The sequence below is a fragment of the Callithrix jacchus genome, chromosome 3 (genome assembly GCF_049354715.1).
Source record: "Callithrix jacchus isolate 240 chromosome 3, calJac240_pri, whole genome shotgun sequence".
In the NCBI taxonomy this organism is placed as follows: domain Eukaryota; kingdom Metazoa; phylum Chordata; class Mammalia; order Primates; family Cebidae; genus Callithrix; species Callithrix jacchus.
In genome coordinates, this window is record NC_133504.1 from 5,366,633 (window position 1) to 5,375,485 (window position 8,853).

General features: G+C 50.5%; 1 protein-coding gene and 1 long non-coding RNA gene across 3 annotated transcripts in view; both read right to left on the bottom strand.

Annotated features, from left to right (window-relative positions):
• Positions 1-5,725, bottom strand: part of FAM149A (family with sequence similarity 149 member A) — a 55,405-nt gene extending 49,680 nt beyond the window's left edge. The window contains exon 1 of the mRNA XM_054252682.2: positions 4,868-5,725. The gene's annotated coding sequence lies outside the window, so the exon portion shown is untranslated. The remainder of the gene's footprint in view (positions 1-4,867) is intronic.
• Positions 5,726-6,341: 616 nt separating this feature from the next.
• Positions 6,342-7,821, bottom strand: LOC144581697 (uncharacterized). 2 transcript variants are annotated; one of them, XR_013532752.1, is made up of 4 exons: positions 7,716-7,821; positions 6,788-7,483; positions 6,550-6,613; positions 6,342-6,470 (listed from the first exon to the last, which is right to left on the bottom strand). It is a non-coding gene; the product is annotated as an uncharacterized LOC144581697 (long non-coding RNA). The 2 variants fall into 2 exon arrangements; XR_013532751.1 differs by lacking the exon at positions 7,716-7,821 and having other exon boundaries at positions 6,550-6,633; positions 6,788-6,951.
• Positions 7,822-8,853: the final 1,032 nt, after the last annotated feature.

Here is an 8,853-nt window from a genome sequence, read left to right on the forward strand (position 1 = left end):
CTTCATCCATTCAATAAATATTTGCTAAATGTCTTCCACGGGTCTGTGTTCCCTTACGTGCCACAGGACAAAGAGTTTACGGTCTGATAATGGACATAAGACGTGAATCTGAAAGGATTTCAGTGGCGGAACAGACACGGGCTACACAAATGTACGATTTGTGATACAATTGATTATTCTGCAGATTAAAAGCTTGATCCCAGAGTGGTAAATGCATTTCCTTCTAGGTGTTACATAGCACTCAGTGGTAACGTTAACTAAACGAACCCCTTACCTTCTGTAAGGCGGGCAGGGATGGCAATGATGAAAGACTGGCATGTACTTTAATTTGTTCTCCCAAATAACTGAACAAAAGACACCATTTATTACAGTCACATGGTAAATATAATGAATCATTTTTCTCTCTCAGTCTTTTCTTCACCGAGAAGGTTTCTTTAGATAAAATATGGCTCTCAATTTTCATTTCTGTGCCAAAAAGCAGATAGCAATCACACGTAACACTTAGAGATGGAGTCTCACTCTTCTTGCCCAGGCTGGTGTGCAGTGGCGCGATCTCAGCTCACTGCAACCTCTGCCTCCTGGGTTCAAGCAATTCTCCTGCCTCAGCCTCCTGAGTAGCTGGGACTACAGGCACCTGCCACCATGCTGGCTAATTTTCATGTTTTTAGTAGAGACAGGGTTTCTCTTTGCTGGTCAGGCTGGTCGAGAACTGCCGAACTCAGGTGATCTGCCCGCTTCCCAAGGTGCTGGGATTATAGACGTAAGCCACCACACCCAGCAGATAACACACTTTTTTTTTTAAGCATTTCTCCATGTTACTTATTTTAATTATTTTCATACATTATTTTAATTAGTTTCTAGAGCACCTCTATGTGGAAAGTATTATTATCACCTCCATATTATTAAGAAAGAAAAACTACAGCTAGGGAAAGATGAATAACCTGCCCAGAATTGCTCCACTAGTTTGAGGTGGAATCCACCTCCTCTGACTTCCGGGTCTACAGGCTTCACCATACGTGAGGCTGCCTCAATGTCAGAGGAATCAAGATGAGTCCCTCCAATCGCTTCACTGCCAGCCATGCTGACAAGCCCTTCCAGCAGCCACTGCCACGTTTCCACACTAACGTGATTTCAACAGTGGAACTCAATCCCTCAAAATTAAAGAAAAGGAGTATATGCTAATAGCTATGACTATACAAGCGGTAAAAGAAAAGGAGTATATGCTAATAGCTATGACTATACAAGCGGTAAATACTTCCTGACTAGAGGACGTTTACAATCTACCAACATTGGTACCCAGCAACTATCTGTCTGTCCACCAGAGAACGTTTACAATCTACCAAGATGGATACACAGCAACTATCTGTCTGTCCACCTTACGTACTGCTAGGAATCCTTAAGTCTGCAGAACAGGTAAGAGAGTAAGACCTTCTCAAGGTGCAATGTCTCAAACCGGAAGTGTGCAAAGAGGTGGTGAAGAGGGATGAGGGAGACTGGAAAACACTGAGGCCTAATATAGACGTGAAATGCACAGCGAAGCCAAGGTGAGGGTCAAAAGTGCTGATCTCACAGCCAGGGATGCAGGAAGTGAGGGGAAGAAAGAGCTGTATCCTCTGCGTCTGGCTCAGATGTGCAGCCAGTATGCCCTGAGGAGCAAAACGGGCAGTTTCCTTTCCACCGGCCTTTCACTTACAAAATTCCTGGGTCAGAGATCAAAAAACCCTGCTGCTACTCGGCATCTTCGTTTACAAAAAACCCCTCTAAATGGCAGGATATTTGGCATATTTTTCTATTCAAGTTAATTTCACTAATTTTATTTATTTATTTATTTATTTTAAAGCCAAGTAAAGAATCAGGGGGCTGGGCGCGGTGGCTCACGCCTGTAATCCCAGCACTTTGGGAGGCCGAGGCGGGTGGATCACGAGGTCAAGACATCGAGACCATCCTGGTCAACATGGTGAAACCCCGTCTCTACTAAAAATACAAAAAATTAGCTGGGCATGGTGGTGCGTGCCTGTAATCCCAGCTACTCAGGAGGCTGAGGCGGGAGAATTGCCTGAACCCAGGAGGCGGAGGTTGCCGTGAGCCAAGATGGCGCCATTGCACTCCAGCCTGGGTAACAAGAGCGAAACTCCGTCTCAAAAAAAAAAAAAAAAGAATCAGGCAAATGTAAAGTGTATGTTATCAAAAAAGCATAAACTGTTAATAGGGTTTTCCTCTATAACTCAGTGCCACAGCCTTAAAATTGATCTGCATTTCTTGTGGACAGGTTTACGTTTCCTTTGTAGGTACTCACACGCTCTCATCACGTTTTTTCCTCGACATTACCCATTTCTCCATGTTCCCAGACTTGAAGTTTAAATCCCTGATTTTAATATGAACCACACAGGTAACAGCAGCAGCTGTCTGCCAAGGGACAGATGAGATGGGAGCAAACTTAAATTCATTGTCTTATGTGTCTATTCCGTTTTATAAATCCCCACCGCAGAAATCCAGGAGAGGAAGACAATCCTTCAAGGTGCAAAGTCTGTCGTATTGAAGGAAAAGTCACCTGAGTCCTTTCTTCCTTCCCCTTCATCTCTTTTTATGTTTTAGTGACTGAAAAAGGAGTGGGGTATGATGAGAGGAAGGGAATGTGAGCAGTCACAGATCCGAAAGGAAAGGAAAAATGGCATGCGCAGAGGGCCAGTGTGCTTCCCGCTCGTGTGTGCCTTCCTTCACCTGCTGCTGCAGACAGTAGGAGCACACAGACTCAGAAAGATTCTGCAAAGCACCTAGCTGTGTATGTTACTTCTCATGGCACTTACCTAAAATCCAATTTCATGACCAGATGCAGTGGCTCTTGCCTGTAATTCCAGCAACGCTTTGGTGAGAAGATTGCTGGAGGCCAGGAGTTCAAGGCCAGCCTGAGCAACACAGGGAGACTCCGTCATCACACACAAAAAATTTAATTGGCCAGGCATGGTAGCTCACACCTGTAGTCTCAGATACTCAAGAGTCTGAGACGAGAGAATCGGAATGCTTGAGCCTGGGAGGTTGAGGCTGCAGTGAACACTGATCACACCACTGCACTCCAGCCTGGGTGACAGAGGGAGACTTCACCTCAAAAAATAATAATAGCAATGTTAAAATTTCCATTTCTTCACTGTCTATAAAATTGAATGCATCTGTTAATTCAGGGTAATCTCTTCTGTAAATAATGCCAAATGCAGTGTTATTGAAAAAGTGTCTCTTGCAAATTTTTGCACAATATAAACACGAGCTAAGATGTTCAAGAATTGAAACTAACACCAATTCTTTCACTGGCCATGCTGCATATTTCAGTGCCTATTTGTTAAAAGCACTAAGACTAGAGTTTAAGGTCAGTGTGTAGATCTGTTTGCTCATAAAACATTAATTGCGTAAATGTTAAGGACCAGCTGCCAAGAACAAAGGTCTAATTCCTCAGGCATAGGTATTCCAGTCAGTTTTCCAAAAGCAATTAATCTTCCTTAAAGAAAAATATCAGTTGATAAATATATTTCATTATGTAGTCTTTGTTAATGAGTGGGAACAACTTTTGCTTATTTTCATGTTGACATGAATAGCATGCAATTGTGAAACTAATTATTTAAATTGTGAATGAGTCAGGATCCGTATGAATTCAAAAATCAGTCAGGATTTTTTAGGGGGAGTAGGGAATGGCCTCACTAGATGACAATGTAGAAACCTGGGTCTGTGAATGGGCGCCTCTGCCTTTGACCAATTCAGTATTCCTTTGCAGCATTCAGGATGAAAATTTATCCACTGAAGAATAGCTAACAATATGCTCTGTTCATCAAAAATTAAAATTCATCTTAGTTCTTTTTTTTTTTTTTTTTGAGACGGAGTTTCCCACTTGTTACCCAGGCTGGAGTGCAATGGCGCGATCTCGGCTCACCGCAACCTCCGCCTCCTGGGTTCAGGCAATTCTCCTGCCTCAGCCTCCTGAGTAGCTGGGATTACAGGCACGCGCCACCGTGCCCAACTAATTTTTTGTATTTTTAGTAGAGACGGGGTCTCACCTTGTTGACCAGGGTGGTCTCGATCTCTAGACCTCATGATCCACCCGCCTCGGCCTCCCAAAGTATTGGGATTACAGGCGTGAGCCACCGCGCCCCACCAATTCATCTTAGTTCTAAAACACATTTTGAAAGACCAGCGTTTTTATCACTACTATCGGAAGTGAAGGGAGGGGAGGGTTTGAGGGAAGCGGCCTCCAATTCCCAGTGAAAATGTTCCCATGAAGTGAAGTTTCTGTAGTAACTCAGGGTACTGCGGCAGCTCTCAGGAGCTCCAGGGAAATAATCAGACGCGTTCTGGGCATTACAATTCCATTTGTGTCAGATGATGTTACTCGTTGTAAACTAACTAGATGTCACACAAAGGAGACCCATCCCACATGGTAAGACTAGGGGCTGCTCCTTAGAAACCAGGAAAGCACAAGGTGTCACCATTTCTTAGAACAGCTGCTGCAGAGGTGTTCGGTTCCCCGCACGCCTGCTATATTCTGAGACAAAGAAAAGGACTTCCAAAGTCCTTAAGAAAACCAAACTAACGAACGCTCGAAGTAGCAATGCTGGCAGAAGGGAAACAACACTGTCTTTTCCTTCAAGGCCCCTTAGGATTCACTCTGAGAAAACGCGCAAAGCAGGTCCCTGCTCGTACCCGAAAGCCCGCAAAGCCAAGGACCGACCCAGGAAAAGGGCAAGGAGGGTGCCCGGGGGGTGGTGGAAGTTATTGCCGGTATTTTATCTCTTAAAACGCACCAGGGAAGGTGAGGGCGGCAGGCGGAGGGGTCGGGGGTGGCAGGAAAAGGACCTCGCGCCCGGACCGCACTGCTACTCACGCTTCGCCACCCTCGGAGTCGCTGCCGGAGGGCCCCTCCTCGCCGACGTCGGGCAGGGTGGACAGCAGCGTTCCGGGGCCAGCCCCGGGGGGCACGCAGGCGTCCGGCTCTCGCTCTCCCGGGCCAGGCGGGGGCGGGTTTCGAGGGCTCGCGGCGCGCACGAGGGACGGCAGCGCGGCCCAGACCTCGCCGGGGCCCGGGGGCGGCCGCGCGGGAACCACCAGGCGGGCCGGGGAGCCAGCGGCGCTGCAGCCGCCGCCCGGGGGCGTGGGGAGCTGGGGCGGGGTTTTGGCCGCTCCCGGGCTGCTGGGCCACGAGGGCGGGGTCCCCACTGCTCCTGCGGCGCGGCCGGCGGCGGAGCCCCCGGGGTAGGAGGTGGGGTCCGGAGCCAGGGCGGGGAGCGGGGTCGGGGTGGCGGCGGCGCCCAGCGGGGTGCCCGCCCCGGAGCCCCCGGACCCTGCGACGGCAGCAGCTCCCGAGCGGCTGGAGGAGGGGCCCGCGGGGGGCGCCGTCGAGGTCCTGAAGAGTTTGGCCGAGAGAGGCCCGAGGTCCAGCACCGCGGCCTTCACCCTCCACCGTGGACGCGCCGCGCGAGAGCGCAGAGCGCGGGATCCGGCCGAGGCAGCCCGCGCGGGGGCGAGGAGCCCGGCGTCCCCGCACCCGGAGCCCCGGAGGCCCCGACGCCCTCTCCGCCCCGAGGAACCGCCCGGGCGCTCAGCCCCGCGCCGCTGGGGTCGCCCCTCCCCGGCCCGGGTCCGCCCGCGGAGCGCCCCGGGCGCAGGGAGCAGCCCCGCCTCGCCCCGCGCGCCAGACGCCGCCGTTGCCCGGTTCCGCGCGCCCCTTTCCGCGCTCCCGACTAACTGGGCCCCGGTGCGGCTCGGGCTGTGCCCGCGGGGACGCCCGGCTCCCCGCCCGCTTCCGCCTTAAAGGAACCCTCGCCCATTTTCCCCGTGCTGGGAGCCTCGCAGATCCCACCCGCCGAGCTCAGGCCCGGGGCCGGGAAGGCGAGTCCTGGCTCCGAAACGGCCTGGAACTGACCAGCCCGACAAGCCTGCGCGTGCTGGGGTCAGGCCACCTGTCCGATGATAGGGAAGGTGGGTGGGAAGGTGTATTTGGGCGAAAGAGCTCGAAACAGCAACTCCCCCCCACCCCCCACCCCAGGGTCCTGCTCAGAGCGCGTCACTAAGGGTGGGGTGGGAGCGACAGCGAGGTGCGCCAGGCACGAACCTGCAGACAGGACGGGCTCTCAGAGCTGAGCTAGTGAGACCCACGCACGCCTGTTTAAACACCGTCGGAGTGAACCAAGAGACTAACGCAAATGTTTGAGAACTCAAAATATAATCGGAATGAATGCAAATGCAAAGACAGATATGAAAGGCAAACTTTTTACTAACTGGAACAATAAATTGTATTTCGCTTAATCTGAAAAATATAGGTGAAACGTAGAGCGTGTGAGTGAGCATCTGCAGGGGTGTGGGGTCAGTGTGGAGCAAGCTTAAAAAATCAGATCCTGCAGCCAGGCGCGGTGGCCCCTGCCTGTAATCCCACCACGTTCTGACGCGGAGTTGGGAGGATCCCCTGAGCCCAGGAGTTGCAGGCCAGCCTGGGGAACAACATAGGGAGACCCCATCAATACAAAAATAAAAATTTTTAAAAAATTAGCGAGGCATGGTGGCACATACCTGTAGTCCCAGGTTGAGGTGATGGCTTGTGCCTTAAGCCATGATGGCACCACTGCATTCCGGCCTGGGTAATAGAGTGAGACACTGTGTCAAAAAAATAAGAATGAGATGGACAGTTTGTCCATTAATATTCAGGGGAGGGTTTCTGCTTTGATCTCAGGAGATACATTTCCTGATCTGGGGTAGGGAAAAGAGATGAATTAAGTCTGGCAGTGAATAAGCTGACATTCATGCTTACCTACTTGGAACTTTTCTAAGTTATCGAACTGGAGTGTGAGCCACGGTAGACTTCCATGGTAATGCTAAGTTCTCCGTTACTGGAGCCAGTTCACCAGTCTTCTGCTTATGATACCCTGACACGATTCCTTTTCTGCATCTGACTGCCACCAACAAACATGTACTGAGTATTCGTCTGCTTCCAGACCGCAATTAAGCACAGGCATGCAAACAAAGAGCTGTTCTCTTCCCAGAGCATGGAATAATCCATGTCACATGCTGAGTGTCTGATGAGTGAGCGCCCTAGAAAACAAGCACGGGTGATGGTAGCCTGCATAGTCAACATTCGCTTGGGGACAGCAGAGCATGGGTGTGCCTAAGGGATGAAGAGACATGGCTGCCTAGGGTCAGATTTTAAAGGGCCTTGGATGTTCAGATAGACAAGAGCACACAGTAGTCGGCGTGTGAAGCGCCAGCATGCAGTGAACAGTCAAAATGAGAGAGAGAGGAAATTAAGAACAGACATCTCCGGGAGCAGCCATGATAAGAGGGAGAGGGCTGGGGGCAAGCCAGGGAAGCAGGGCCAACTCCTTCACAACACAAAGACCAGGAACAGGCTGGTGTTGAACCGTGAACGTTTCTCCTGCTCTCTTGTTCCTCTTGGGCAGCAGCTTGCCAGGTAGCCTCAGAAGTCTGCACGGTCCACCCCGACGCTGGCCTGTTTTCATACAGCACTCCTTCAGGTTTGGTTGTTTATAAAGATCTCATTCTGACTCATGGGGTAATTAAACCCTTAATATATCAGGTCACTTTCAATGCAAATAGTCATCATTTCTAGAGTATTTGCTTTCAGTGAGTATGCTGCTAGTTACTTGATTGAATCTGAACCTATGTAACTTGAAGTAACAGCAAGGCAGGGCCATTGTGGCACAAAGCCTGATTCAGCTCACCTGCATCCTTAGAGGGTAGCACTTTGCTGCCAGAACTCAGGATTCCTGATCTTTCAGACTCGGAAATCTGATGGCCCAGCACCTTCACAGCTGACCAGCCTCTCTCAGTGTGGAGCCCATTCACCTGACTCATAAAGCGCTGATGTAATGTTGCATCATCTTCTCTTTCCCCGTAAGAGGAATTCCTGTTAGGACCAAATTAATCCCAATGATTGCTACGTGAGTGTGGGATCAAAGCAAACGGAAGGTATCACATGCTTCACACACAGGGGACGTGAACCGCTAGAGCCGAGCACCCTCCCCCTTCAGGAGCAGCCCTCCCTGAGCAGCGGCACATTCATGCAGCAGTCTTGGGCTCTCTGATTTTAGATCTTTCCATATTTCCCTTCTCGCCACTTCCCTTCTGTGGGCATACTGTTTTTTTTAAGTATGCAGATAGATGCGGTTAATAAAGCTAGAGAACAGCTGTACACCCTTCCAGATCCCCGCCTTGAAGGCATTCTGTCTGTAAGGTGTGTCTGCTTGTGTCCCAGCTGTGGGTACATTTGAGTTGTGTCCCTCCACAAGATATGTTGAGGTCCCCCCCCCAGTTCATGTGAATGTGTCCTTATTTGGAAATAGGGGTTTTCCAGGTGGAATCAAGTTAAGCTGAGGTCACTAGGATGAACCCTTGTCCAGTACAATGGATATACTCTTTTTTTTTTTTTTTTTTTGAGACAGAATTTTACTCTTGTTGCCCAGGCTGGAGGCACGATCTCAGCTCACTGCAACCTCCGCCTCCTGGCTTCAAGCAATTCTCCTGCCTTAGCCCCCCAGGTAGCTGGGATTATAGGCATACACCACCACGCCCAGCTAAATTTGTATTTTTAGTAGAGACAGGGTGTCTCCACGTTGGTCAGGCTGGTCTCGAACTCCTGGACCTGAGGTGATCCACCCACCTCAGCCTCCCAATGTGCTGGGATTACAGGGGTGAGCCACCGTGCCCGGTGTGTACTCTTAAGAAGAGGGAGATGTGAGCACAGGCACAAGGGGAGCAGCATGGGATGACAGAGGCAGAGACTGCAGTGAAGCAGCCGCAAGCCAAAGGGTACAGGCTGACGGCCACTACCAGATGCTAGGAAGAGGCAGGGTGACTCCT